The 27,615-nt window shown below is 38.4% G+C and overlaps 1 long non-coding RNA gene across 1 annotated transcript in view; it reads left to right on the forward strand.

Annotated features, from left to right (window-relative positions):
• The first annotated feature begins 215 nt into the window (after nt 1-215).
• Nucleotides 216-27,615, forward strand: part of LOC128869177 (uncharacterized) — a 117,862-nt gene continuing 90,462 nt past the window's right edge. Inside the window, exon 1 of the long non-coding RNA XR_008455223.1 lies at nt 216-255. This is a non-coding gene — a long non-coding RNA (uncharacterized LOC128869177). The remainder of the gene's footprint in view (nt 256-27,615) is intronic.

Consider the following 27,615-nt stretch of genomic DNA (forward strand, 5'->3'; position numbering starts at 1 on the left):
TGTGTTGACTGTTACTGTAGGTACATGTTGATGTTAAGCTTTTGATTATGTTTGGTATGCATGTATTATTACTTAAGTCTACTACTTGATCTTTATTACAAATATTAATTTTATAATGCTTGATACATTGGTTTCTTAAACCGTACATTTTATTTTCTTGTCTTATAATTTCATACAAAGGTAATTTCATAATTTTTCTTGCTTTCTTTACAGGTTTCAATATATAATTATCAAAAGTAACATTTGTTGTTAATGGTATTTTCACCATATAGAGAATTATTGAATTCTTATAGATAACATTGACTTTAGCGTATTCCACCGCTTCTTCTGCTGATGCAAATGGCATCTTTTCTTGTTCTAAATTCTCGATAGCTAATTTAATTTCTAGTTTGTTTAATAAAATAGAATTAATTATTCCATTTTTCGCCCATTGCATGGCGTACTTAATATTTATAACTTCTTCTTTGATTAGTCGTATCTTATTTTGAAAATGTATAGCGATTTCACTACTTAGATAACCATCTTTTTTAATTACATTATTTATATCATTAAATCTTTTAGTTAATTCATTCATTCGTTCATTTAGTTCTTGATTTATTAAAATTTGCTTATTGTTATTAATATTTAATTCATTCATATTTTTACCTAATATTTCGAAGTCATCGTGGTCTGGGGTACCAGCGATGTACTTCCATGCTGTTCCAATTATATTAATTGATCTTTTAGATTTATTGGTATTAAGAGGCTTTAGACTTTGTAGGATTTCGTCTGTTTGGTTTAATTCTTGTGATAGGATGCGATAGAATAGATTCGTAATTGGGATATTTTTGTCAACGTACGTCTGCACTTGTTGTAGAAATTTTTCGTAGATGGTCAAGTCAATGATATGTACTATTTTAAAGGTTCCGTCCGCTATTTTTGTCTGTCCACTGTTTATGGTTACCAAATGTGACGACGTGTAGTTCAGTATTTGTAAGTCTGCTGCGACTTCGCAAAGGAATAGAATTCTGAAAAATTCGAAGCAATTGGTTTCTTAATTTCTTTTTTTTTTTTTTTAATTTATGTCCTTCATGTTTTGATATGGCTTTTATGAATGGTTTTTCCAGATTGTGTTAAAACTGTGGTGCTTTTGTCTTGGGCAACTATTTCTTTTCTATATCTTGGGGTTAATTTATTGCCAAGTCTCTTGTTTATCCTGACATATATGGTTTCTCCTACAGCATATGCCTTGGGTGGTTCTTTATTTTTATTGTGGTAGTTCAGGTCTGCCTCTTGTTTGTCCTGTAATTTTTTTATCGTTTCCTGTCGGTCTTTTTCAAGTAAATTTGGATCACTACTAACCCTTCTGCCAAAGAATATTTCTACCGGTTTCTTTCCTGTTGTTGAGTGTACTGAAAAATTGTATTCTTTAACTGATTTTTCCAGGAGTTCATTAAATGTTCGGTGTGTCTTCTCTGTTTTGAGGCATCGTATAATTTCTTGGAGGGTAGAATGGAAGCGTTCAATTTGGCCATTTACACAGCTTGTGTACGGTGGTGTCCGGAAGATTTCAATGCCGAATTCATTTTCGATCATGAAATTTATGGAGGATGAATTGAACGATTTTTCTTTGTCTATTATCAGTTTCTCGGGTACTAGGGAGAAAAGAATATCCCTCAAGGGTTGTCTAATGTCCTCAGTTGCTCTGGATTTAACTATTTTCGCAATTGCATACATAGAAAACTTGTCTATGGCAGTTAAACTTATTTTTTTGTCAGTTAGAAAAATGTCTATGTGGACTAATTGACCTGGATATTGTGGAATAGGGGTGGCCTGAATTTCCTGTTTCCTAGGGTGGCGGTCATATTTGTTTTCCATGCATACTGTGGACTGTTTTATAATGTTATTTATTTTTTTAGTCATGTAGTTGAAGTAGTATTTTTCTATTACTTGGATTTTGTTTTCTCTACAGTTTCTATGTGCTCGTCTGTGTGTTCGGATTATAATATCTTCTTGCAATTGTTTATCTGTAATATCTTCTACTTGTTTTTGTGTAAATCTGACTTTGCAATTGTTGAAATATTGTGGGTAAATGTCTTGTATTAGTCCCATTGTTCGTTCGTCTGTCTTTATACCGTTAATTACTGATGGGTTCAGATAGTGTTTGAGAAGTTGTATTATTTTGTTTGAATCGTAATATGGTTCGGTGATTATGTGCCTGTGGAAAGTGGGGAAAACAATTTTAAATTGGTACGTCGAAATATTGTTTGTTGTAAGAAAGATTTGATTTTTAAATACGTTGATTGGTGCATCAACGCTGTGGATTAAGTTGTGGGAAGAGCTCTCATCACTGTGTTGCGTTACCGTTAAGGAATTTAATTGTTCCGTTTGCGGAATTCTCGATAGAGCATCTGCGACGACGTTAGCCTTTCCTGGCTTATAATGCAGTTCGAAATTATACTCTTCGAGAATCGCCTTCCACCGTTTCATCTTACTATTATTATTTTTGTTGCTCAGAGCATAGGTGAGCGGTTGATGATCGGTGTAAATTTTTACCTTTGATCTACCGTATAAGAAATTTCTCAACGTGTTCAGAGACCAAATAATTGCCAGCATTTCCTTTTCGTTTGCAGCGTAGTTTTCCTCAGTTTTGTTTAACGTTCTGGATATAAACGTAATCGGTTTGTCATCTTGTGACAGTACCGCACCTATTGTGAAATTAGACGCATCAGTTGTTAGCGTGAATTCCTTTTCGAAATTCGGATAGGCTAATATCAAGTCCTCGGAGGTGAGGGCTGTTTTCAACTTATGAAATGCTTCGATTGCATCGGCGTTTAAGTTAATTTTAACTTTTGAGGATTGATTTTTGGACATTCGTCCTTCCTCCCCTCTTAAGAGGGATGTCAGGGGTTTAGCGAGCCTTGCATAATCACGTACAAAGCGACGGTAATACCCTGATAGACCTAAGAATGAGCGCAATTCTTTTAAAGTTTTAGGATACGGTATCCTTTTAATTGCATCAACCTTTGCCGGATTTGTTTTAACTCCTTCTGAAGAGATTATGAATCCTAAAAATTCGACGGATTTTTTGAAAAAATTACACTTATCAAGTTGCACTTTCATGTTCGCTTCTTGAAGTGTCTTGAAGATAGATTCTAGATGACGGATATGGTCGCTTTCAGTCTTGCTGAAAATGATTATATCGTCGATATAAACAAAACATATTTTGGCTATATGATCACGCAGTATATCATCAAGTGCCCTCTGAAAAATTGAAGGGGCATTTTTTAAGCCAAAAGGTAACCGAGTGAATTCGTATTTACCATTACTTATTGAAAAAGCTGTTTTTTCAATGTCTGATGCTTTAAGAGGGATCTGATGAAACCCACTCTTTAAGTCCAGCACGGAAAAGAACTGGTTTTCCCCAAGTTGCGTAAGGACATCGTTGATCTCTGGGATCGGGTATCTATCTGCGATAGTTTGCTCATTCAGCTTTCGGTAGTCAACAACAACTCTGTATTGCTTATTTCCTGCGGAATCGGGTTTTTTTGGCACAATCCATACGGGGGAATTGTACGGAGATCTAGACGGTCTTATTATGCCATCTTTTAACATTTCTTGGATTTGAGTTTCTACTTCCGATTTTAGGGAAGTTGGGTAAGAATAATAGCGGGTATCGGTCTTAGTTCGAATTTCGCCTATTACTTTGGTTGTATAAGTGAGTTTTGTATCTGGTTCTGCGAAAAGATTTGGGAATTTATTTGCTAAATTTCTTAGCGAGTATTTCTGTTCTTGTGTCATATGGTCATCTTTAATGCTGATTGTGTTGACGGTTTTTGAAATTAATTGTTTCATTTTAATTTTAATGGTGTTTCCTATAGTTATGAGGCTGTTTCTCGTATGAATAACTGCATTTAGTGCTCTAAGGCTATCGTTGCCGAGTATACCATGGAACGATTTCAAAGTTGGGAGTATAAAAAATTTAAGGTTAATGTCCCTGAGATTAAAAAGATTAACGTATGTATGTTGGGTGACCTTTACGTCTCCTACTATTAACTTTGCATAGAAAACTTGTTCGTTAGGCATTGCCTTTTTTACAAAGTTCGGTTGAATGTAATTTTTTGTAGATCCGGTGTCTATTAATAGTTTGAGAATGTCTCCACTCTCCGTCTTGCACTGAATGTACGGTAGCGAAGAGTGCGTCAGCCTAAAAAATGTATGTCACTAGTGTCCAAATAGTCTTTGTCGTCATTGTCGGTGTTATATTGGAAATCGTCGGAATTGTTTTGGAAATCTTCGGGATCGTTTTGGTCAATGTAGTATTGCTCAGGTGGAGTTACCTGTTCTTCGTTATAGGTTTCTGAATCTATGTGAAAGTTTCTTTGCATTTTTTGTGGCGGTAGTGGATTGCCAGTTGTGGGTCTTTTTCCCACAAATTCATTTGGTTTTGGTTTGTTCATATAGTTTATGTTATGCGTACGCATGGACGTATCAACATCCATAGGCTCTGGCCTCGGCTGTGGCTTGAGGAATGGTCGCGGCGGCGGATTGTTCATTTGTCTGAACTGCGGCAGATTGTTCATTTCCCTGAACTGCGGCGGATTGTTCATTTGCCTGAACTGCGGCGGATTATAAAATATGTTGGATCTGTATGGACCGGAAAGGTTTGCGCGAGGCTGTGATAAATATGCCAATTCGGGGTAGAATTCTCTATTTTGTCGCGGCGGCGGCATATTAAACTTCCTTGGTGGAAGTGGAGGACGAGGATCATGCATCCTTCTACTTTGGCCGTTCATAGCATAATGAGACCGGTAGTTCTGGTTTTCCAATTTCAGGCAGAGATGGAGTGCCTGAGGAAGGTCTGCCGGTTCTCTTATACCGAGCAGTCTCGGCAAATCGCCTTTTAAGCCTCGAATGAAAGTATCGAGAGCTTTGTCTCGGTACGTTCGAGTTAAGAGATGGATTGATTCTGGACCGGCGTCGATGCATCCAATTTTATTTGATATGAGCGACAGGTGAGAATATACCTGTTGGTAGAACTCTTGGATGGTGAGGTTACCCTGCACCAAAGAGGTCATCTGGTACTCAAGGGTACCTAAATCGCGTTTGTCCGCGTAGGGAAGGGTGAGGCATTTTGAAATGGCCTTCCACTCCAAAGGGGTATTGTACGACTCGAGGGCAATGTCTGCATTACCCACGATCTTGTTTCGTACTACATTAAGTATGCCACAATATTTGGGGCTTCCTCTTTGGGGCTCGTAGATCTGCAGAACGCGATCTACGCTTTTCTTCCAGGAGTTAAACTCTCCTGGTTGCCCTGAGAATTCTCTAATGCATCGGACTACGTCCGGGATTTTGTCTAGATCCGAGACATTATTCGAATGTCTTGGATCTATGGTAACGTCAGATATGTCGGAAAAGTTGGAATTTGGATTCAGCGCGGCCTGTACGATGTTTCTTCCCTCTCGTTGAAAGATATTACTAACCACTCTGGTCACTACATCCGTCAACTGTGCCATATTTATTTCTGGGGTGTTAGGGATGTTAGGGACAGGAGGTGGTGTTGTATTTGTGTTTAAAACTGGGGGCCTGATTAAATTGTTAGGGTTAGACATTTTCCACTTTTACTAATTTTCACTTATTAATATTACTTTCCAATTATTAGTATTAATTTTAATTTTTAATATTTTATTAATATTCAATTTTCCTTCTAAATTTCTTTTGATTTAATTCTCTTTAATTTTATTTTGACAAACTTAACCAATATTACTTTCCAATTATTAGTATTAATTTTAATTATTAATATTTTATTAATATTCAATTTTCCTTCTAAATTTCTTTTGATAATATGAAATATTCTTTAGTATTCGATTTCCTTTACTAAATTTTCTTTTGTATATACCACATATTTTATTTCAATTTCGGTCTTTTAGTTTCCTTGAATAAATTTAATAATATTGTATATATATTTTTTTTTTATTTAATTCTCTTTAAGTTTTTTTTGATAAACTTAACTTTACTGCTTACGATATTATAATCGGGGTCAGCGACCTCTCCTTTTTGTTTGGGGGTCCTGTGGTGCGGGCAGAGCGGCTTGGCATTCGCTACCGTCCTTTTCCTCTGCAGTTCGTCCTGCAGTTACTTAGGGGCCTCGTACTCTACTCCTGACCGGTTCCGCTTTTTGTTTTTGAAGGCGGCACTGCAGCTAATTTCTTTTTAGGTGGCTGGCCGTAATCAAACGTGTGTGTATTTCACCTAATTAAACGTCGTGGTACACTATTAGTTTTTTATGCGTATTAATTTTCGATTTAACACTGATTAAACGTCGCGGTATACTAGTAGCTTTTCACGCGTATTAATTTTCGGTTTAATACTTTTCACTTTTCGCGGAATTTAAACCGGTCCCTGCTCGGGCGCCAGTTAAATTTTTATTTATTAATTTTTGTTTTTAAAAAATATTGCGGAGCGAACTCCGTCTTTTACATTTGAGCCTTTAACTAGAACTAAAACTTATAATATTTTCTTAATCCTAAGCATACCCAAAAAGCATAGCCAAATTGACGATGTCACCTGCTTTGCCGCGTGACACCGTTCCTGGAATTTTGTTTCGAAATAGTTCGCACGGTAAATAAGCAAACATAGTAGCGGCAGCATAATTGCAATAAAAGCGGATGCGAGTGCAACGGGTCGCTTACAGCGTATGCAGCGTTAACTTATATATTGATATACATATACATACACACATATGTCAATATATCAAAACACTTGTATGCTCTATGAATTAATTTCGACTCAAAAAATTAGTAAAAATTTTGATAAAATTTGTATAGTTTTAAATTTACTAAAACACACATACCAAAATGTGAGAGGTCGTGTTACAATGTATTTTTGTAAATTAATTCAAAACATTAAAGTTAATTTGATTTGAAAATACAAATTGAATAAATTTTCGTTTATCACGGGAACATAAAATGCACAAGCAAATACTTTGCAAAATGCCGCCGGCTATTCGTCAATTTGATTTCCTACAGAAGCCAAAAACTGTGCAGAACCAATATACTAAAGAGAGAAATCGCTGTAAACAGCTCTGTTAAAAGTTTCACCACACCCCGGCGGTGGTTAGATTTCATTTTTGACAATTAACACTATTCGTAGCTCGTGAGACTTCTCTATACATTAACATTCTCTGTAAGGTGGCTTTGCGAAGTGTTATGCGGGCAGAATGGGCGAAGATTACAATTGACGAAACAGAGAAGTTAGTAAACTCAATGCTACATAGATTGAGTGAAGTTCTAAAACATTGTGGCTATCCAATTAATAATTTTCGTTTTGTATATTACTTTTAAAGTTTTTATGCGTTTTAAAACTGCACGCCGATTTCCTGGTTGTCATATTTACACGTTGCTGCAGTTACTTACCGTTATGTAAACAATCAAGTGAGGAGTCTTGTTATTTTCTTCTGATTTTGTAGCTTACGAATGTAATGAAGGAATAAATGAATAAAATATGTTTTCATTCATTTATTTATTCATTCATTCATCCATAAATTTATATTATGTTTTTAATCAACTTAAAAATATTTGTAAGGTGTACGCAGACTTTATGGGCTATGTGTATATATTTTTACTATCTTATTTAGAATATAAAATACACCTCTTGATTGATAAACTGATTACACCGAAAAAATGGCGCCCACGATAGGAACCTTTTGATTGTGTTTTGAGAGATTCAACTGCATTGCTAAAAAACTTGTGTTCTTACTACTAATGCTATGTACCTACATATGTGGCTGCCGAAACCGAATGGTGTAATGTGTGACTACTATTCGGCATATCCCGAGCTTGAAACCCTGGGCATGAAATACCAAATGATAGAACAGTTTTTTTCTAATCGCGGTTGCCCCTCGGCAGACAATGGCACACCTTCGAGAATATTTCTGCCATGAAAAAGCTCCTCATAAAAGTCATCTGCCATTCGGAGGCGTGCATAAATCTGTAGGTTACTATATTTGCAGAAAAAAATATCAAGACAAACAAAGTGTGTAAGCGCGAATTATACATATATGTACGTATATATACGAGTATACATATATGTAAATACAAATATCTCACATATTTTGAATTGTTTAACCTCCTCCAATGCTGCCTTTATATGTAGGTAGTATAATTTTATCGCTGATTGACTCTTGTTGGTAGTTTTTGCCCTAAAACCAATCTTTTACCAATATTTAAAAAAAAAAATCTCAAATTTTGCTGGCGGAAACTTTATTTGATATTTTATAATGACATTGCTGGGAGGGAAAAAGACAAATGACCAAATTTTGAATCAGAAAAGAACATTTTTTTTATGTTCGCATATACTTATACATTTAGGTACACAAGTATTTTAATCAAAAAATAAATATTTATTTAAGCATACTTATTTATTTATTTTCCCGTCTTTGTGTTGGATTTTAACCTAAAATGTCTAAGTACCGAACCACTTTGGGTATTACCGTTAAGTAAATCGTCGGGAAGCGACTTGATAACTAGGCTCTGCGTAAGTTATTGTTTACATGCAGTCCGTTAAAAGCTGTATGTATGTACTTTAATCTTCCCACTGTTTATATTCAGAAACTACCCCAGTTGGGCCTGTCCGCTCTCTCCCACCATATTTCTCCCATGTAAACATCAAGAGCCCATTCCTTTGTCTTAACTGACCTACGACCTTAGACGGATGGTTTACTCACTTCTTCGTGCTTTAATGCCTGTTATATTTCGCTGAAATCTTATCTTACGTATACTTTGACGTCATCGTGACATCGACTAAGTTTTTTAGTCTTATCAGATCTTCTGCTAGTGCAGCTAATTCGCATCTGCTCGCCGCAACATATAAAAAGCACATGTCTCACATCTACATCTTCATAAGAAACTGGTCGCGTTTGTCATTTTGTCAACAATCAGCGAAATATAACATGCATTAAAGAACGCAGAAGCAGGTGAACCATCCGTCGGTTTAACCATCTTTTGATGTTTGGGATTAACGTTCCTTTGACGAGTTTTCCCATTATCTTACATAATATTCCAGAGCGTAAGCGTAGGTGAGACTTTCCACACACCTAGAACTCGATTATACAGTTCACTTCTTACCAATTTTACCTACTTTTCTAGTGCGATAAGAACATATACCCAGTTTGCTGAGTTTAAGGTTTTTTTAACATCCAAGGGCACTATTGCAGTATTGTTTATCACCACCTCTTTAGTACTTCCGACCCCTTTTTGTATTTCCGCTCTAATAGACCCTTGCTTTCGTAAGCCGTACTGTTACGGGCATAGTCCCGCTTTGTATTTGGTGTACGGTTGTATTCTATTGCTTATAACCCGTCGCAAAAGCTTGTCCATAGTGCCAAAAAGGAATGAAGGACGGTAGGTTCCTGTTAATTTGTCTGACCTCGGAAGTGTTCTTAGTCTTTGCCTAGTCCAGACGTTCAGGAGCACGACTTGCTTACATCACGCTAGCACAACTGCATCACCATAGCTAATATCTGTGGGTTTCCTGGAATAGCTATTTTGAACGGTGGAATACCATCAGGGTCAGAGGCTTTGCGATTGCTAATCAGTTTTGCGGTTCGAACCATTTCTTCAGCTGTTATCTCAATATTGTCATTCTTCCAATAGGGTTTTTTTTTGACAGATTACGCGTGACTACTTTCAAACGATATACATAATTTTTTTTAGTATTTATTGACATTTCTTCATCGACGCTATGTGAAAAGCTTTCATCCCGCGCTCAGGTCAACTTATGGTGTATTGGAATGAGACCCATTTTTGGCTTAATGGCTACGTCAATAAGCGAAATTGCTGTATTTGGACTGAAGAGCAACTCGAAGCCATTCAAGAACAGCCATTACATCTATTTATAACAGCCTTATGATGCGGCTTATAGGCTGAAGGAATCATCGGCCCATATTTCTTCAAAGGTGACACTGACCAATGTAGCAGTAAATAGCAAACGCTATCACACCATGATAAACGCCTTTTTAATGCCGGAAATTGAAGCCCGTGATCTCCACAAAATTTTGTTTTCAACAAGACTGCGCTACTTGTCATTCAACCTGTGAAATAATGGATCTACTGCGTCGTCGTTTCGGTGAGCAATTTATCTTTCGTATCCGATCGGTGGATTGGCCACCAAGATCGTGTGATAGCAAACCTTTAGACTTTTATTTGTAGGGATATGTAAAGTCTGAATGCTTTGTAGATACGCAAGTTTCTATGTAGGCATTAGAAGCCGACATTACTAAAATTATTCACGAGATACCGACCGAAATACTCCAGCGAGTCATTCAAAATTAGTGTTTACGGATAGCCGAATTACGGCGCAGTTTCGGCCCATATTTAAAGGGACTATCTTTAATATTAAATTAATTTAATTTAATAATACTTTAGTAAATTTTATGAATGGTTCTGCAGAAAAATAATAATGATGACCCAATCAATTTGAATTTTCGTTGTTTTATTTCAATTTATAATCTGATAGCTCTAAATTGATCATTCTTAATATCTTGTCGTATATTTTACGGTGAGGAAACAGAGTCTGAACAGTATTAGTTCGCAAGTTAGGACATTTTTCGAGACACCACTACTCTGTATGTGTTACCCCACACGTGTTTTATTTGCCTCGTCACAGGACGTAGGCTCTTTTACTTCGCCGGACATCCTTCCCTCTCTGAAGCATTTCCCCCTTAGTTCTTTGATGGTATCATTCATCTATTATACTTACTTAATAGAACCAATATACTAAAGAGAGAAATCGCTGTAAACAGCTCTGTTAAAAGTTTCACCACACCCCGGCGGTGGTTAGATTTCATTTTTGACAATTAGCACTATTCGTAGCTCGTGAGACTTCTCTATACATTAACATTCTCTGTAAGGTGGCTTTGCGAAGTGTTATGCGGGCAGAATGGGCGAAGATTACAATTGACGAAACAGAGAAGTTAGTAAACTCAATGCTACATAGATTGAGTGAAGTTCTAAAACATTGTGGCTATCCAATTAATAATTTTCGTTTTGTATATTACTTTTAAAGTTTTTATGCGTTTTAAAACTGCACGCCGATTTCCTGGTTGTCATATTTACACGTTGCTGCAGTTACTTACCGTTATGTAAACAATCAAGTGAGGAGTCTTGTTATTTTCTTCTGATTTTGTAGCTTACGAATGTAATGAAGGAATAAATGAATAAAATATGTTTTCATTCATTTATTTATTCATTCATTCATCCATAAATTTGTATTATGTTTTTAATCAACTTAAAAATATTTGTAAGGTGTACGCAGACTTTATGGGCTATGTGTATATATTTTTACTATCTTATTTAGAATATAAAATACACCCCTTGATTGATAAACTGATTACACCGAAAAAATGGCGCCCACGATAGGAACCTTTTGATTGTGTTTTGAGAGATTCAACTGCATTGCTAAAAAACTTGTGTTCTTACTACTAATGCTATGTACCTACATATGTGGCTGCCGAAACCGAATGGTGTAATGTGTGACTACTATTCGGCATATCCCGAGCTTGAAACCCTTTGCATGAAATACCAAATGATAGAACAGTTTTTTTCTAATCGCGGTTGCCCCTCGGCAGACAATGGCACACCTTCGAGAATATTTCTGCCATGAAAAAGCTCCTCATAAAAGTCATCTGCCATTCGGAGGCGTGCATAAATCTGTAGGTTACTATATTTGCAGAAAAAAATATCAAGACAAACAAAGTGTGTAAGCGCGAATTATACATATATGTACGTATATATACGAGTATACATATATGTAAATACAAATATCTCACATATTTTGAATTGTTTAACCTCCTCCAATGCTGCCTTTATATGTAGGTAGTATAATTTTATCGCTGATTGACTCTTGTTGGTAGTTTTTGCCCTAAAACCAATCTTTTACCAATATTTAAAAAAAAAAATCTCAAATTTTGCTGGCGGAAACTTTATTTGATATTTTATAATGACATTGCTGGGAGGGAAAAAGACAAATGACCAAATTTTGAATCAGAAAAGAACATTTTTTTTATGTTCGCATATACTTATACATTTAGGTACACAAGTATTTTAATCAAAAAATAAATATTTATTTAAGCATACTTATTTATTTATTTTCCCGTCTTTGTGTTGGATTTTAACCTAAAATGTCTAAGTACCGAACCACTTTGGGTATTACCGTTAAGTAAATCGTCGGGAAGCGACTTGATAACTAGGCTCTGCGTAAGTTATTGTTTACATGCAGTCCGTTAAAAGCTGTATGTATGTACTTTAATCTTCCCACTGTTTATATTCAGAAACTACCCCAGTTGGGCCTGTCCGCTCTCTCCCACCATATTTCTCCCATGTAAACATCAAGAGCCCATTCCTTTGTCTTAACTGACCTACGACCTTAGACGGATGGTTTACTCACTTCTTCGTGCTTTAATGCCTGTTATATTTCGCTGAAATCTTATCTTACGTATACTTTGACGTCATCGTGACATCGACTAAGTTTTTTAGTCTTATCAGATCTTCTGCTAGTGCAGCTAATTCGCATCTGCTCGCCGCAACATATAAAAAGCACATGTCTCACATCTACATCTTCATAAGAAACTGGTCGCGTTTGTCATTTTGTCAACAATCAGCGAAATATAACATGCATTAAAGAACGCAGAAGCAGGTGAACCATCCGTCGGTTTAACCATCTTTTGATGTTTGGGATTAACGTTCCTTTGACGAGTTTTCCCATTATCTTACATAATATTCCAGAGCGTAAGCGTAGGTGAGACTTTCCACACACCTAGAACTCGATTATACAGTTCACTTCTTACCAATTTTACCTACTTTTCTAGTGCGATAAGAACATATACCCAGTTTGCTGAGTTTAAGGTTTTTTTAACATCCAAGGGCACTATTGCAGTATTGTTTATCACCACCTCTTTAGTACTTCCGACCCCTTTTTGTATTTCCGCTCTAATAGACCCTTGCTTTCGTAAGCCGTACTGTTACGGGCATAGTCCCGCTTTGTATTTGGTGTACGGTTGTATTCTATTGCTTATAACCCGTCGCAAAAGCTTGTCCATAGTGCCAAAAAGGAATGAAGGACGGTAGGTTCCTGTTAATTTGTCTGACCTCGGAAGTGTTCTTAGTCTTTGCCTAGTCCAGACGTTCAGGAGCACGACTTGCTTACATCACGCTAGCACAACTGCATCACCATAGCTAATATCTGTGGGTTTCCTGGAATAGCTATTTTGAACGGTGGAATACCATCAGGGTCAGAGGCTTTGCGATTGCTAATCAGTTTTGCGGTTCGAACCATTTCTTCAGCTGTTATCTCAATATTGTCATTCTTCCAATAGGGTTTTTTTTTGACAGATTACGCGTGACTACTTTCAAACGATATACATAATTTTTTTTAGTATTTATTGACATTTCTTCATCGACGCTATGTGAAAAGCTTTCATCCCGCGCTCAGGTCAACTTATGGTGTATTGGAATGAGACCCATTTTTGGCTTAATGGCTACGTCAATAAGCGAAATTGCTGTATTTGGACTGAAGAGCAACTCGAAGCCATTCAAGAACAGCCATTACATCTATTTATAACAGCCTTATGATGCGGCTTATAGGCTGAAGGAATCATCGGCCCATATTTCTTCAAAGGTGACACTGACCAATGTAGCAGTAAATAGCAAACGCTATCACACCATGATAAACGCCTTTTTAATGCCGGAAATTGAAGCCCGTGATCTCCACAAAATTTTGTTTTCAACAAGACTGCGCTACTTGTCATTCAACCTGTGAAATAATGGATCTACTGCGTCGTCGTTTCGGTGAGCAATTTATCTTTCGTATCCGATCGGTGGATTGGCCACCAAGATCGTGTGATAGCAAACCTTTAGACTTTTATTTGTAGGGATATGTAAAGTCTGAATGCTTTGTAGATACGCAAGTTTCTATGTAGGCATTAGAAGCCGACATTACTAAAATTATTCACGAGATACCGACCGAAATACTCCAGCGAGTCATTCAAAATTAGTGTTTACGGATAGCCGAATTACGGCGCAGTTTCGGCCCATATTTAAAGGGACTATCTTTAATATTAAATTAATTTAATTTAATAATACTTTAGTAAATTTTATGAATGGTTCTGCAGAAAAATAATAATGATGACCCAATCAATTTGAATTTTCGTTGTTTTATTTCAATTTATAATCTGATAGCTCTAAATTGATCATTCTTAATATCTTGTCGTATATTTTACGGTGAGGAAACAGAGTCTGAACAGTATTAGTTCGCAAGTTAGGACATTTTTCGAGACACCACTACTCTGTATGTGTTACCCCACACGTGTTTTATTTGCCTCGTCACAGGACGTAGGCTCTTTTACTTCGCCGGACATCCTTCCCTCTCTGAAGCATTTCCCCCTTAGTTCTTTGATGGTATCATTCATCTATTATACTTACTTAATAGAACCAATATACTAAAGAGAGAAATCGCTGTAAACAGCTCTGTTAAAAGTTTCACCACACCCCGGCGGTGGTTAGATTTCATTTTTGACAATTAGCACTATTCGTAGCTCGTGAGACTTCTCTATACATTAACATTCTCTGTAAGGTGGCTTTGCGAAGTGTTATGCGGGCAGAATGGGCGAAGATTACAATTGACGAAACAGAGAAGTTAGTAAACTCAATGCTACATAGATTGAGTGAAGTTCTAAAACATTGTGGCTATCCAATTAATAATTTTCGTTTTGTATATTACTTTTAAAGTTTTTATGCGTTTTAAAACTGCACGCCGATTTCCTGGTTGTCATATTTACACGTTGCTGCAGTTACTTACCGTTATGTAAACAATCAAGTGAGGAGTCTTGTTATTTTCTTCTGATTTTGTAGCTTACGAATGTAATGAAGGAATAAATGAATAAAATATGTTTTCATTCATTTATTTATTCATTCATTCATCCATAAATTTGTATTATGTTTTTAATCAACTTAAAAATATTTGTAAGGTGTACGCAGACTTTATGGGCTATGTGTATATATTTTTACTATCTTATTTAGAATATAAAATACACCCCTTGATTGATAAACTGATTACACCGAAAAAATGGCGCCCACGATAGGAACCTTTTGATTGTGTTTTGAGAGATTCAACTGCATTGCTAAAAAACTTGTGTTCTTACTACTAATGCTATGTACCTACATATGTGGCTGCCGAAACCGAATGGTGTAATGTGTGACTACTATTCGGCATATCCCGAGCTTGAAACCCTTTGCATGAAATACCAAATGATAGAACAGTTTTTTTCTAATCGCGGTTGCCCCTCGGCAGACAATGGCACACCTTCGAGAATATTTCTGCCATGAAAAAGCTCCTCATAAAAGTCATCTGCCATTCGGAGGCGTGCATAAATCTGTAGGTTACTATATTTGCAGAAAAAAATATCAAGACAAACAAAGTGTGTAAGCGCGAATTATACATATATGTACGTATATACATATATGTAAATACAAATATCTCACATATTTTGAATTGTTTAACCTCCTCCAATGCTGCCTTTATATGTAGGTAGTATAATTTTATCGCTGATTGACTCTTGTTGGTAGTTTTTGCCCTAAAACCAATCTTTTAACAATATTTAAAAAAAAAAAAATCTCAAATTTTGCTGGCGGAAACTTTATTTGATATTTTATAATGACATTGCTGGGAGGAAAAAAGACAAATGACCAAATTTTGAATCAGAAAAGAAAATTTTTTTTATGTTCGCATATACTTATACATTTAGGTACACAAGTATTTTAATCAAAAAATAAATATTCATTTAATGCCTGTTATATTTCGCTGAAATCTTATCTTACGTATACTTTGACGTCACCGTGACATCGACTAAGTTTTTTAGTCTTATCAGATCTTCTGCTAGTGCAGCTAATTCGCATCTGCTCGCCGCAACATGTAAAAAGCACATGTCTCACATCTACATCTTCATAAGAAACTGGTCGCGTTTGTCATTTTGTCAACAATCAGCGAAATATAACATGCATTAAAGAACGCAGAAGCAGGTGAACCATCCGTCGGTTTAACCATCTTTTGATGTTTGGGATTAACGTTCCTTTGACGAGTTTTCCCATTACCTTACATAATATTCCAGAGCGTAAGCGTAGGTGAGACTTTCCACACACCTGCTGTAACTTCTTACCTTTTTTCTATACTTTGTTACATATTCTAGAACTCGATTATACAGATCACTTCTTACCAATTTTACCTACTTTTCTAGTGCGATAAGAACATATACCCAGTTTGCTGAGTTTAAGGTTTTTTTAACATCCAAGGGCGCTATTGCAGTATTGTTTATCACTACCTCTTTAGTACTTCCGACCCCTTTTTGTATTTCCGCTCTAATAGACCCTTGCTTTCGTAAGCCGTACTGTTACGGGCATAGTCCCGCTTTGTATTTGGTGTACGGTTGTATTCTATTGCTTATAACCCGTCGCAAAAGCTTGTCCATAGTGCCAAAAAGGAATGAAGGACGGTAGGTTCCTGTTAATTTGTCTGACCTCGGAAGTGTTCTTAGTCTTTGCCTAGTCCACACGTTCAGGAGCACGACTTGCTTACATCACGCTAGCACAACTGTATCACCATAGCTAATATCTGTGGGTTTCCTGGAATAGCTATTTTGAACGGTGGAATACCATCAGGGTCAGAGGCTTTGCGATTGCTAATCAGTTTTGCGGTTCGAACCATTTCTTCAGCTGTTATCTCAACATTGTCACTCTTAGATGCTGGAATGTAAAAGGTGATCAGATCGGAAGTACTTTTTCCAATAGGGTTGTTTTTTGACAGATTACGCGTGACTACTTTCAAACGATAAACATAATTTTTTTTAGTATTTATTGACATTTCTTCATCGACGCTATGTGAAAAGCTTTCATAGCCGAATTACGGCGCAGTTTCGGCCCATATTTAAAGGGATTATCTTTAATATTAATTTAATTTAATTTAATAATAATTTAATAAATTTTATGAATGGTTCTGCAGAAAAATAATAATGATGGCCCAATCAATTTGAATTTTCGTTGTTTTATTTCAATTTATAATCTGATAGCTCTAAATTGATCATTCTTAATATCTTCTCGTATATTTTACGGTGAGGAAACAGAGTCTGAACAGTATTAGTTCGCAAGTTAGGACATTTTTCGAGACACCACTACTCTGTATGTGTTACCCCACACGTGTTTTATTTGCCTCGTCACAGGACGTAGGCTCTTTTACTTCGCCGGATATCCTTCCCTCTCTGAAGCATTTCCCCCTTAGTTCTTTGATGGTATCATTCATCCATTATACTTACTTAATAGCCTTTTATTTTCCGTGCCATCGATGCTTTATAGGATTTTGCAATGTTTTGCGCAAACTTGTTTGCTGCCGATTTTTCCTGTTATTCGCGCTCTATGACCTCGTTCAAAACCAAATTGAATGGAGGTTTGTTCAAGGTTGCCAATGTACAAGCTCGGGGCTGAAATTTACAAGCGTTATTCTCCAACCGAATCTACCTCAGTAGTACAAATTGCATTGAATTACTTGCAGGTCTGGTTAGACTGCTGGAAGATTAAAGTTAATACCAACAAATCTGTACATGTTTTATTTACAATACACTACGGCGAAATGACTGTCCTGACTTGCAGATCAATGGAAACATTATTCCTAAATGTAACAGTGTAAAATATTTAGGCTTACATCTAGACAAGCGATTAACATGGAAGTGTCATATACAAGCTAAAGCTAACCAATTAAAAATTAAAACAAGAAAACTCTATTGGTTACTTGGACCTAAGTCACCGCTTTACCTTGAAACCAAATTATTATTATACAAAGCCCTATTGAAGCCAGTATGGACATATGGCGTACAACTTTGGGGAACAGCCTCTAATTCTAATATAGAAATCTTACAAAGATATCAGTCGAAAACCCTTCGATTGATAACGAGTGCACCCTGGTTCATTACCAATAAAGCCATTCATTCAGACTTACATATTCGTTTCATAAAAACTGAGATTAAAAGATTCAGTACAGCATATTTGCAAAGGATCAGCTATCATGAAAACCCGCTTGCAATAACTCTCTTAGATGAAACCAATGAAATAATAAGACTGAAAAGACAACATGTTTTAGATCTCCCATTTCGTACCTAACCACTATTTATTAATAAGTTTACAACATATTCATATAACGTTATCACATGTATAGCCTTAACTTGGTATAAATATATGTATTACATATAAGTAAATTATTATTGTTTTCACTGGAGATCAATAATACATGTCAAATAACCGCAATGTTATATAATTTGCTTATTGTTCTTAGAATAGATTGCAAATAAAAGTATTAATAAAAAATAAAAAAAATAAAGCATATACCGTTTTCTAATCGGATTTCTATGGCTAGCCTTTGATTATCGCGGTCTGTTACGACTGAAAATGCTAATATGGCAACCCCATTACTTTTGACATTTGCTTCTTCCCATATTTTGCGCACCCGCTTTTTCGCTCTCTTTTTGCTTTGACTTTTTCGTGAACGGACGTGCCGCTGCAGAATATACTTTGTCAACATACAAAATTATATACTCTACAGTATAATGAAATAAATTAAATAAAATTAAATTTGAAGAATATACTTTGAACATTTTGGCATCCCTTGCGGGGAACCTTTCCCTGCACATTGGAAATAATAAAAAGTAAGGCAGTAGCAGTCCAGCAACGTTCTACACTTCGAAGGAACTTAACCTCAAATACGGAAGACCCGCGTGTTCGTCGCACAATCAAACATGGTGCTTGGAAAGGAAGAGTCTTTGTCCAAGCTCATCTTAAACTTTGGTGCAAACACGCGTAAAATGGCAAAGTCCAAAAAAACAAAGGGCTATCTCGGAGCCAGGCGCAGTCTGCTGTCGGAGTATTGGTCGCGCTACCACGCTATTCGCGACGATCTTGGTGCGCTGGCGGTCACTGATGCTAATGCAGCAGCGGTGCGTGACGCGCTGTCCGATGAGCACTTTGCAGCTATTGAAGGAGCATATTGCGAAACAATGGGTGAACTCAACGATGGTATCGACGAGCTTTCAGATATCGGCAATGACAGTTTTAATCAATCTGCCACGTTTCGCTCAGTTACAGCAAGTGCACCACTCACAATTCTTCCAAAAATCGAGTTGCCGAAGTTCGATGGGTCTTTTGAAAGGTGGCTAAGCTTTAAGGACATGTTCACCACGTGCGTGATCAAAGATACGACACTCTCCAACGTGCAACGAATGCACTATCTCAAAAGCAGCGTACAGGGCGAGCCGGAGGTTATGCTCCGGAGTTTTTCGGTTATAGACGCTAACTTTATAATCGCGTGGGACCTACTCCAACAAAGGTATGACAACACACGACGACTGGTGAAGTCATACTTGCGAAACATTGTCAAGTTGGCGGCAATGCCCACAGAATCCGAAACGAGTCTGCGAAAACTGTTGGACACCGTGACTGAGTCAATGCGTGCGTTACAACAGCTTGGCCGTCCAACAGCTCAGTGGGATGATTGGCTAATTTTTCTAATCACCGAAAAGCTCGATTCTGCCACAGTTAAGGAATGGGAGATGAGTCTTGGTAATCCAAGTGAACTGCCTGCTTACAGCGATTTAGTCTCGTTTCTAGAAAAACGCATTCTTGGATTGGAAGCAGTGGGGGCAGCTGCCAAGAATAAATCGAAAGATTTTTCACAAAAATCACCACACAATCAAGCTGTGCGAAGTCATCAAACGAGCTTTGGCCGATGCTCATGCTGTTCGGGTAAGCATACGCTCATGTACTGCCCGGATTTCCGCAAGAAAACATCTTCAGCAAAATTAGATCTGGTTCATAAGGCAAAACTTTGCAAAAATTGTCTAAAACCAGGCCACACTCTTGATGAGTGCTCATCTACTTATACATGCCAAAGGTGCATGCAAAAACATCATACACTGTTGCATGACAGTCTTTCTACGCAACCCAACAAGGTTGCTACTCATCATACGCGTTCCGATTATTTAATACAGACACCAAACACAAATGATCTCACATCTGTTCTGCTTGCAACTGCGGTTATTGGAATACGCTCTCCCACAGGGCATGAACTCCAACTGCGAGCGCTTCTGGACAATGGATCACAGGCATCTTTCATCAGCGAGTTTGCAGCTCAACAACTACACCTTCGCAGAGCCCGTCTTCAAGTACCCATCACCGGTATAGGCGGCTGCCGTGTAGGTGAGTCTAATGGCGTAGTTCATTTCTCATTACATTCACTTACAGAACCCGAGTTCAACATCGATTGTTCGGCTCTGGTCCTGCCCCGCTTGGAACATCTCATGCCGTTAAAACGTGTCGATCCAAAACCATATTCGGAATTTCTCGATCTGCCATTAGCCGATCCAAACTTCTTCGAACCTAGACCCTGGTTGATGTCATCATCGGCGCAGACCTCTACGGTCTCCTTTTGCGCAACGACATCAAACGCTCTGCCATCAACAAAGTTACCGCACAGAATACTCACTTAGGATGGGTAATCTACGGGCGTCTGCCCCACACATCTACACTACTCCGGGCCACCACGTTTTGCGCTACAGCCACTACTGTGCTCAACAATTTGGTTCAGCAACTGTGGAAGTTCAATGAATGTGAGGACGTGGAAGGCTCATCCTCAATGACGCAAGACGAAATTTACTGCGAGAAGCTATTTGAGCGTACAGTGTGTCGCGATCTTTCCGGGCGCTATCACGTTCAATATCCCTTTAAGGAGTCCTGTGACCTTGCCGGTCTATGCGATTCTAAATCAGATGCCCTTCGACTATTCGCATACCAACAAGCGCGCCTTCAAAACAATGCCACACTGAATGAAATGTATACAGCGTTTATGGCTGAGTACAGAAATCTTGGTCATATGGAGCCAGTCCCATCTGACGATTTTGCGCATCCAGTATGTTACATTCCTCATCATGGTGTGTACAAAAAAGGTAGCACTACGACGAAGCTTCGCACTGTATTTAAGGAAATACAAAGGTGGCGTTTCTCTAAACGACTGTCTTCATGTTGGACCCAAGCTGCAGAGCGACTTAAGCTCCATCATTTTAAAATGGCGAATGCATCGAGTTGCGTTCATAGCGGACATTGAAAAATGTTATCGCCAGATTTTAGTCAGCAGACCTGATGCTGATATGCAGCGGATTGTCTGGCGTGACGAGCAGGGCAAGCCAGCCATTTACCGGTTGCTCACTGTAACTTACGGCTTAAATTGCTCGCCCTATCTCACCATTAAGGTTCTGCACACGCTTGCTACGGATGAAGAACACGATTTTCCGGCAGCATCAAAAATATTAACGGAGTCGTTTTACATGGATGATTGCCTGCATGGTGCCGCAACCGTGGAAGACGCTCTGAATATTCAACGCCAGCTACAACAGCTTTTGCAGCGCGGCGGATTCAACCTTCGGAAGTGGATGTCCAACTCTACTGAATTTATGCGCCGTCTGTACACTGAAGACGAAAACCTTGGGCTGTCACGCAACTTAAATCTTGATAGCGAAACAAACGCTCTAGGAATTTATTGGCTGTGCGACACTGACAGCATCGGTTACAAGACAAACGTAACACCTATCATTGGAGACATCACAAAGAGGCAGCAATTGTCCGATGTGGCCAAAATCTATGACCCGCCGGGTCTACTAGCACCTGTCGTAGTTAAAGGTAAAGCTATTTGTCAGCAGCTGTGGTTATCGGGTGTCGATTAGGACGATCCCATTCCTGATCCACTTCAACAAGAATGGCGACGCTTTAGAGACGAAATGCCTCAAATCAGAGAACTCAAAGTGCCCAGGTGGGTTGGAGCTGAGCCCAGTGTATCCAGTTAACAACTGCATGTATTTTCTGATGCCTCTACTGTGGCATATGCTGCTGTCGCGTACCTTCGTGTGGAAACTTCAGGTAATGATGTAAAAATATCAATTCTAACCGCTAAGACTAAGGTGGCACCACTGAAGAAGATAACCATCCCGTGTTTGGAGCTAAATGCTGCTCTACTCGCAGCGAAAGTAGCCGCTAAAGTGCTGTCAACACTGCAACTACCAGCGATTCGACTTTACTGTTGGTCGGATTCCAAAACCACGCTCAGCTGGATTCGATCAAATCCTGGTAAACACAAGCAATACATCAGCAATCGTGTAACTCGAATCCAAGAGTTAACACCAATCAACGCTTGGAAGTATGTACCTACTACAACGAATCCAGCCGACATTGCATCCCGGGGTATTTTCCCGTCTCAGCTCGCAGAGTTGTCGCTGTGGTGGCGGGGACCTCCGTGGCTAAATCGTTACTTAAGCACCTGGCCTGAACAACACAACGGTTCGACAGATCCAGACGAAGAATTAGTTCTCTCCCTAGTGACGATTCCGGAAGAGTCCAAACCAACCATGCTCACGACATTGCTTCAAAAATACTCGAATCTCAACAAGCTATTGGCAGTCACATCTTGGTGTCAGCGTTTCCTTGCCGCACTGATGAAGCGACCCCATGAAACAACTCTATGGTGCACTGTGACTGAAAGAACCGCGGCCTTGCAATTCTGGATAAGGTATGTTCAGCAGATTCATTTCGCTAATGAGATCTCCCGTCTTCGTTCTAGCAAACCGATTTGCCAGAAGAGCAAGCTCCTCAAATTGAACCCAGTTTTGGATGACGATGGTATTTTGCGTTTAAACGGGCGGTTGAAGAACGCAAACATGCCTTTCTATGAACAGTTTCCATGCTTGTTATCGAAACAGGATCCTCTGTGCACGTTACTGATCAGTCAAGCGCATGACTATACGTTGCATGGCGGCGTTCAATCGACTCTCAACTTTATAAGAAGAAGATACTGGATTATTGACGCTCGTTCGTCAATCAGACGATTCATTCATCGTTGTATAAAATGTTTTCGTCACCGAGGTGTTCCCTCGACCCAAATCATGGGAAGTCTTCCCACGCATCGCTGCAACGCAGCAAAACCTTTTAGTCATTGTGGTCTCGATTACGGTGGACCGTACCAAATTCGCAGCGCGAAAGGCAGAGGCCATCACAGCTACAAGGGCTATGTTGCCCTATTCGTATGCTTCAGCACCCGAGCAATTCATCTGGAGCTGGTTAGCGACTTGAGCACTGCAGCGTTTCTTGCAGCCCTTCGAAGATTCTTTGCACACCGTGGATATAGTTCGGACATATACAGCGACTGTGCTACAACGTTCTTAGGAGCCGATGCGGAACTAAAAGCAGATCTGGCCAGTTTTCGACAACAGCTTGAGGCGGCAGCACGGTACGTGCCAACTTGGGGAGTAACATGGCATTTCATACCACCTGGATCTCCAAATTCCGGAGGCATCTGGGAGGCGGGTATAAAAAGCATGAAACATCATTTAAAGCGCATAATTGGCAGCGCGAAGCTAACCTTTGAAGAATTTTATACTCTTTTAAAGCAAGTCGAAGCAGTGCTTAACTCGAGGCCGACTTCGCACTAACAGAAGACGCAACGGACTTAGCTGCGTTGACCCCTGGCCATTTTTTGGTGGGCGGTCCGTTAGTCGCTACTCCCGAACCAAGTTTACTTGATGTTAATCCAAATCGACTCAAAAGGTGGAAACAGCTTCAACAAATGCAACAACACTTCTGGGCCCGATGGAGTTGTGAGTACTTGCGAGAACTACAAGTAAGACTCAAATGGCATCAAACTAGCACCAATCTATCACCCGGAGACTTGGTCTTAATACGCGACGAGCGCGCTCCTCCCACTCAGTGGACTTTGGGTCGTATAATAGACGTGCATCCAGGAACTGACGACGTTGTCAGAGTGGCAACTATTCGTACGCCAACTTCCATTATCAAGCGAGCCATATCAAAGTTAGTACTGCTGCCTATGGAGGACACCTGATGTCTTTACGGTGGGCGGCTGGTCCCTTATTTCGTCGCAGGACCTGGACGAGGTGGGCGAAATGTTACGACTGAATGCAAAGCTGGTCAATAAAATGCTAATATGGCAACCCCATTACTTTTGACATTTGCTTCTTCCCATATTTTGCGCACCCGCTTTTTCGCTCTTTTTTTGCTTTGACTTTTTCGTGAACGGACGTGCCGCTGCAGAATATACTTTGTCAACATACAAAATTATATACTCTACAGTATAATGAAATAAATTAAATAAAATTAAATTTGAAGAATATACTTTGAACACGGTCGTATAGTGCTCTTTGACCTTCAATCTGACGCATCTTGTCAAAGATCTACTCGTATATGTGATATCTATGATGTACACTTTATTATCACTATGAAATATGCTTGTTCTCCCATAGTTGGCCATGACCAAGATGGTATCTGATTTGTTTTTCTTCATTGGCTATGTGCATCCGGATATCAGCATAAAATGAATGACGAAAAACAGTTCCATTCGCTCTATCGTCGTTTACTTCTAGCTCCAACTGCAGTGCAACAGGTTCCGTACTTTTCTTTTTCTTTTCTACTTTCTTTTGTCGTGATATTTCTATGTACAAAACGTTGTTTGTGGTCTAGCGCCACCACCTCAATGCGTCTTGGCTGCGACCCAGCGTAGCGGAGCGCCTTAAGCGCCCGTTTTCTACTACCCCATTGTTCACCTTCTGGGCGCATAGCAGGTGGAAATATGGCACCTCTTGATAAGGGTCCTAACAAAGCCGCAAAATCAGCTTTATGAAAGGTATGCGTACCACATGCCCATATTGCTGTTTTTTGTGTCATATCTACCACACTCCCATTGCGGGACGGAATCTTGTAAAGCTCAGAGATTATGGCTACATCAACCTTCATCTCTATCACCGACTGCCACAGTAAAGGGAGAGCCTTTTCCAGCTGTCAAAAAGGCTTTTTAAGGGCCTTTTACATATATAGAATCCTTCGCTTCATGTCCTTCACCCCCAAATCTCCTACACAGCCTGGATCTATCGCAATCTAACTGGCATTTCGCTAAATGGCCAATATTTAAGCAATAGAAGTATTGTACATGGCAGCAAACCGCCCAGCCCGCAATTTTCCTTTACACAGGCGCAAATTTTGCGCTGCTTACCGGAAGATAAAGTGTCGCTATTTGAGAGTCACTGAACCCTTTACACAAGCTTTTCATTGCCGCTATGGTGATATTTTGTGTACCAAATTGATCAACTATAGCTTGTACTGCTTCTTCTTTTGTGCCGAATCTCACAGAATGCAGAGGTGTGACCAGCATCAGACCTTTAATCGACTCTCAATGATTTTAAAAGAATCAGCTGATTTTCTTACCTGACCGGGGCTATGACAGCGGTTTGTTATTGAAAAACTAAGATTGTGTTGCTAATATAAAAAAAATCAACACAGCCCCCACCCATGTTGCTTAGTTGCCGTCTGAGACATAGATAATAATAATTTCTCGTTTCAAAACTTGGCAGCATTCACACATCATGGAATAATGGATAGGCGAAATGGCGGGGTGCCAGAAAAAACGCGCCAAAAATCACTGACGAAAACAGTTCGTTTTTGTTTAATGGAAAAATCCCACGATTCAAATATTTATAACTATTTCTCTTAAAATTAATTGAATTGAATAATTTAAATGAAAGTGAGTTTTTAGAATATTCCAAAGCCTCTTATGTCCTTTTCGGCTTCTACTTTTAATTCGCCTTGTGTACATACATGTAATTTTATTGAAAACTGTATGTTATGATTGTAAATTTGTATATACGTAAATATTTTATGGTTGAAGCGTAAAAAGTAATTGAATTTGGGTTTGACCTTTTTTACAAAGATTAAAGGTTGTCTGCTTTGACTTATTCTGTTCGTTGTTTAAGGATTTTATTTTTTGTTACCTACTTTTTATGTTTTATGAAAAAATCGCAATATTTTATATTTTTATTTATATTTTTGTTCTTCGTGTTCATTACTTTATTATTATTTTATTATACGAGTAATATACGCCTAATTCTAAGCATTAAATACTATACCTGATGGTGGTGTGGAAACTGAAAAGACTCAATTTTTGTTTCCTCCGGTGTGGCATTACAAACGAATGTTATAAAAAAGGTACATTTTCAGCGCTCTTAGGAGAAAAAGAGTTTCGCATCTAGTCAACTGTGGTCTTAACAACGACTGATTGTCGAGTGTGTAAATACGTGTGAAATGGGCGGGCAGATTTCTGCTGCCAAGTCCCCGAAGACGTCCGACACTGTTTCTCGGATGTCCAAACCTTGTAATCTATCATCTTGGTAGCAAAGAACTTGTAGTCGGGAGGATGCATTTTTTATACCTTTAGAAATACACATTTCGCAGTGTAGGTTGTATAAATGGTTGAATATAACTTAAAGTTATGTTTTTTATAGTCCCAGAACTTTACCATTTTTTATTTTTAAAAAATTTCATACATGGAGGGTTAGTCTATTAATATATGGAGCAAAAAACTTTTTAAAAACACAAAAAAACAAACTTAACCATTCGTCGACTTAATTGTTACCGTTTTGAGTAAAACAAAGTTCTTTTAGTTAGCTGTTTTTATTTCTCCGCTTTTACGAAGTGTTTTCTCTGCCAGCTACACATTTAATCTTCCATTTTACCTTATTAATTCTGTTGTCACTCCTGTAAGATGTTGGTAGGCGGAGTCGCAATGTGTTGCTATATCTGTTTCTAACTTAACTATTTTTTATCATGAATTACCGGTAAGAGTTTTACTTTTTTACAAATTTTAGGATATTTAATAAGGAAAAAATGCTATCGCTATCTTGTAATATTATTAGCTTAGAGGCCGTTAAAATATCACTTATAGTAATATTAGCTAAGTGTTCGGTGAATTGAACTGTTTTAGCATCTTCACTGTCTAGAAATATAGGGCTGATAATGTTATGTCTTCCCAATGTAACCGATTGAACAACATTTGTCAGGTCCGCCAGTACCGCTCTGTTTCTTTTGATGCCGTTAAGGAACTCAAAATTTTTAACATAATTTTTTGCAGCACCAGTATCTATCAACATTTTTAGTTCCCTCCCTGCAAACGATCTGCTGACGTATGGCACGAGGGACCTTGTTCTAAGAAATTAATTTCATCTATAGGCTCATTCGAGTACTGGTCCTCGTACTAGTTGTTATCATAGTCATTTATGTTCTGGCCGTCGTGAGAATTTTCCTCATATCCCTGGTCTTCGTCACCATATTTCAGCGCTCTCAAGTGATTTATTTGCTGCTGCTTAGGTAATGTCATTCTATCGCTATCAAATCTTCTTTTTTGAGCGCCCTCTCTGTTATTTTGTACCCCCTGGTCCCGATAAGAGTTAAAGGGATTCCTCTGAGGAAGATTCTTTACGACAGGTATTGACTGAATTGGTTGCCGTGGTTGTGGGTTGTTCTGTCGATAGTATGAAAGATATGGATCAACTTCCATCGGCACTACATCCTGACGTCCCGTCTCGATTTTTCGGTATTGAGGAGGATTCCGTGGATTGCATTGTGCTGTCCTCTGAAAAGCTCCTAACAAACGTTCGTTTCGCGATTTTATAACGTCTAAGGATTCATCACACTGTTCGTTTCCAGTGATTGC

This window comes from Anastrepha ludens, chromosome X (assembly GCF_028408465.1).
Source record: "Anastrepha ludens isolate Willacy chromosome X, idAnaLude1.1, whole genome shotgun sequence".
Lineage (NCBI taxonomy): Eukaryota > Metazoa > Arthropoda > Insecta > Diptera > Tephritidae > Anastrepha > Anastrepha ludens.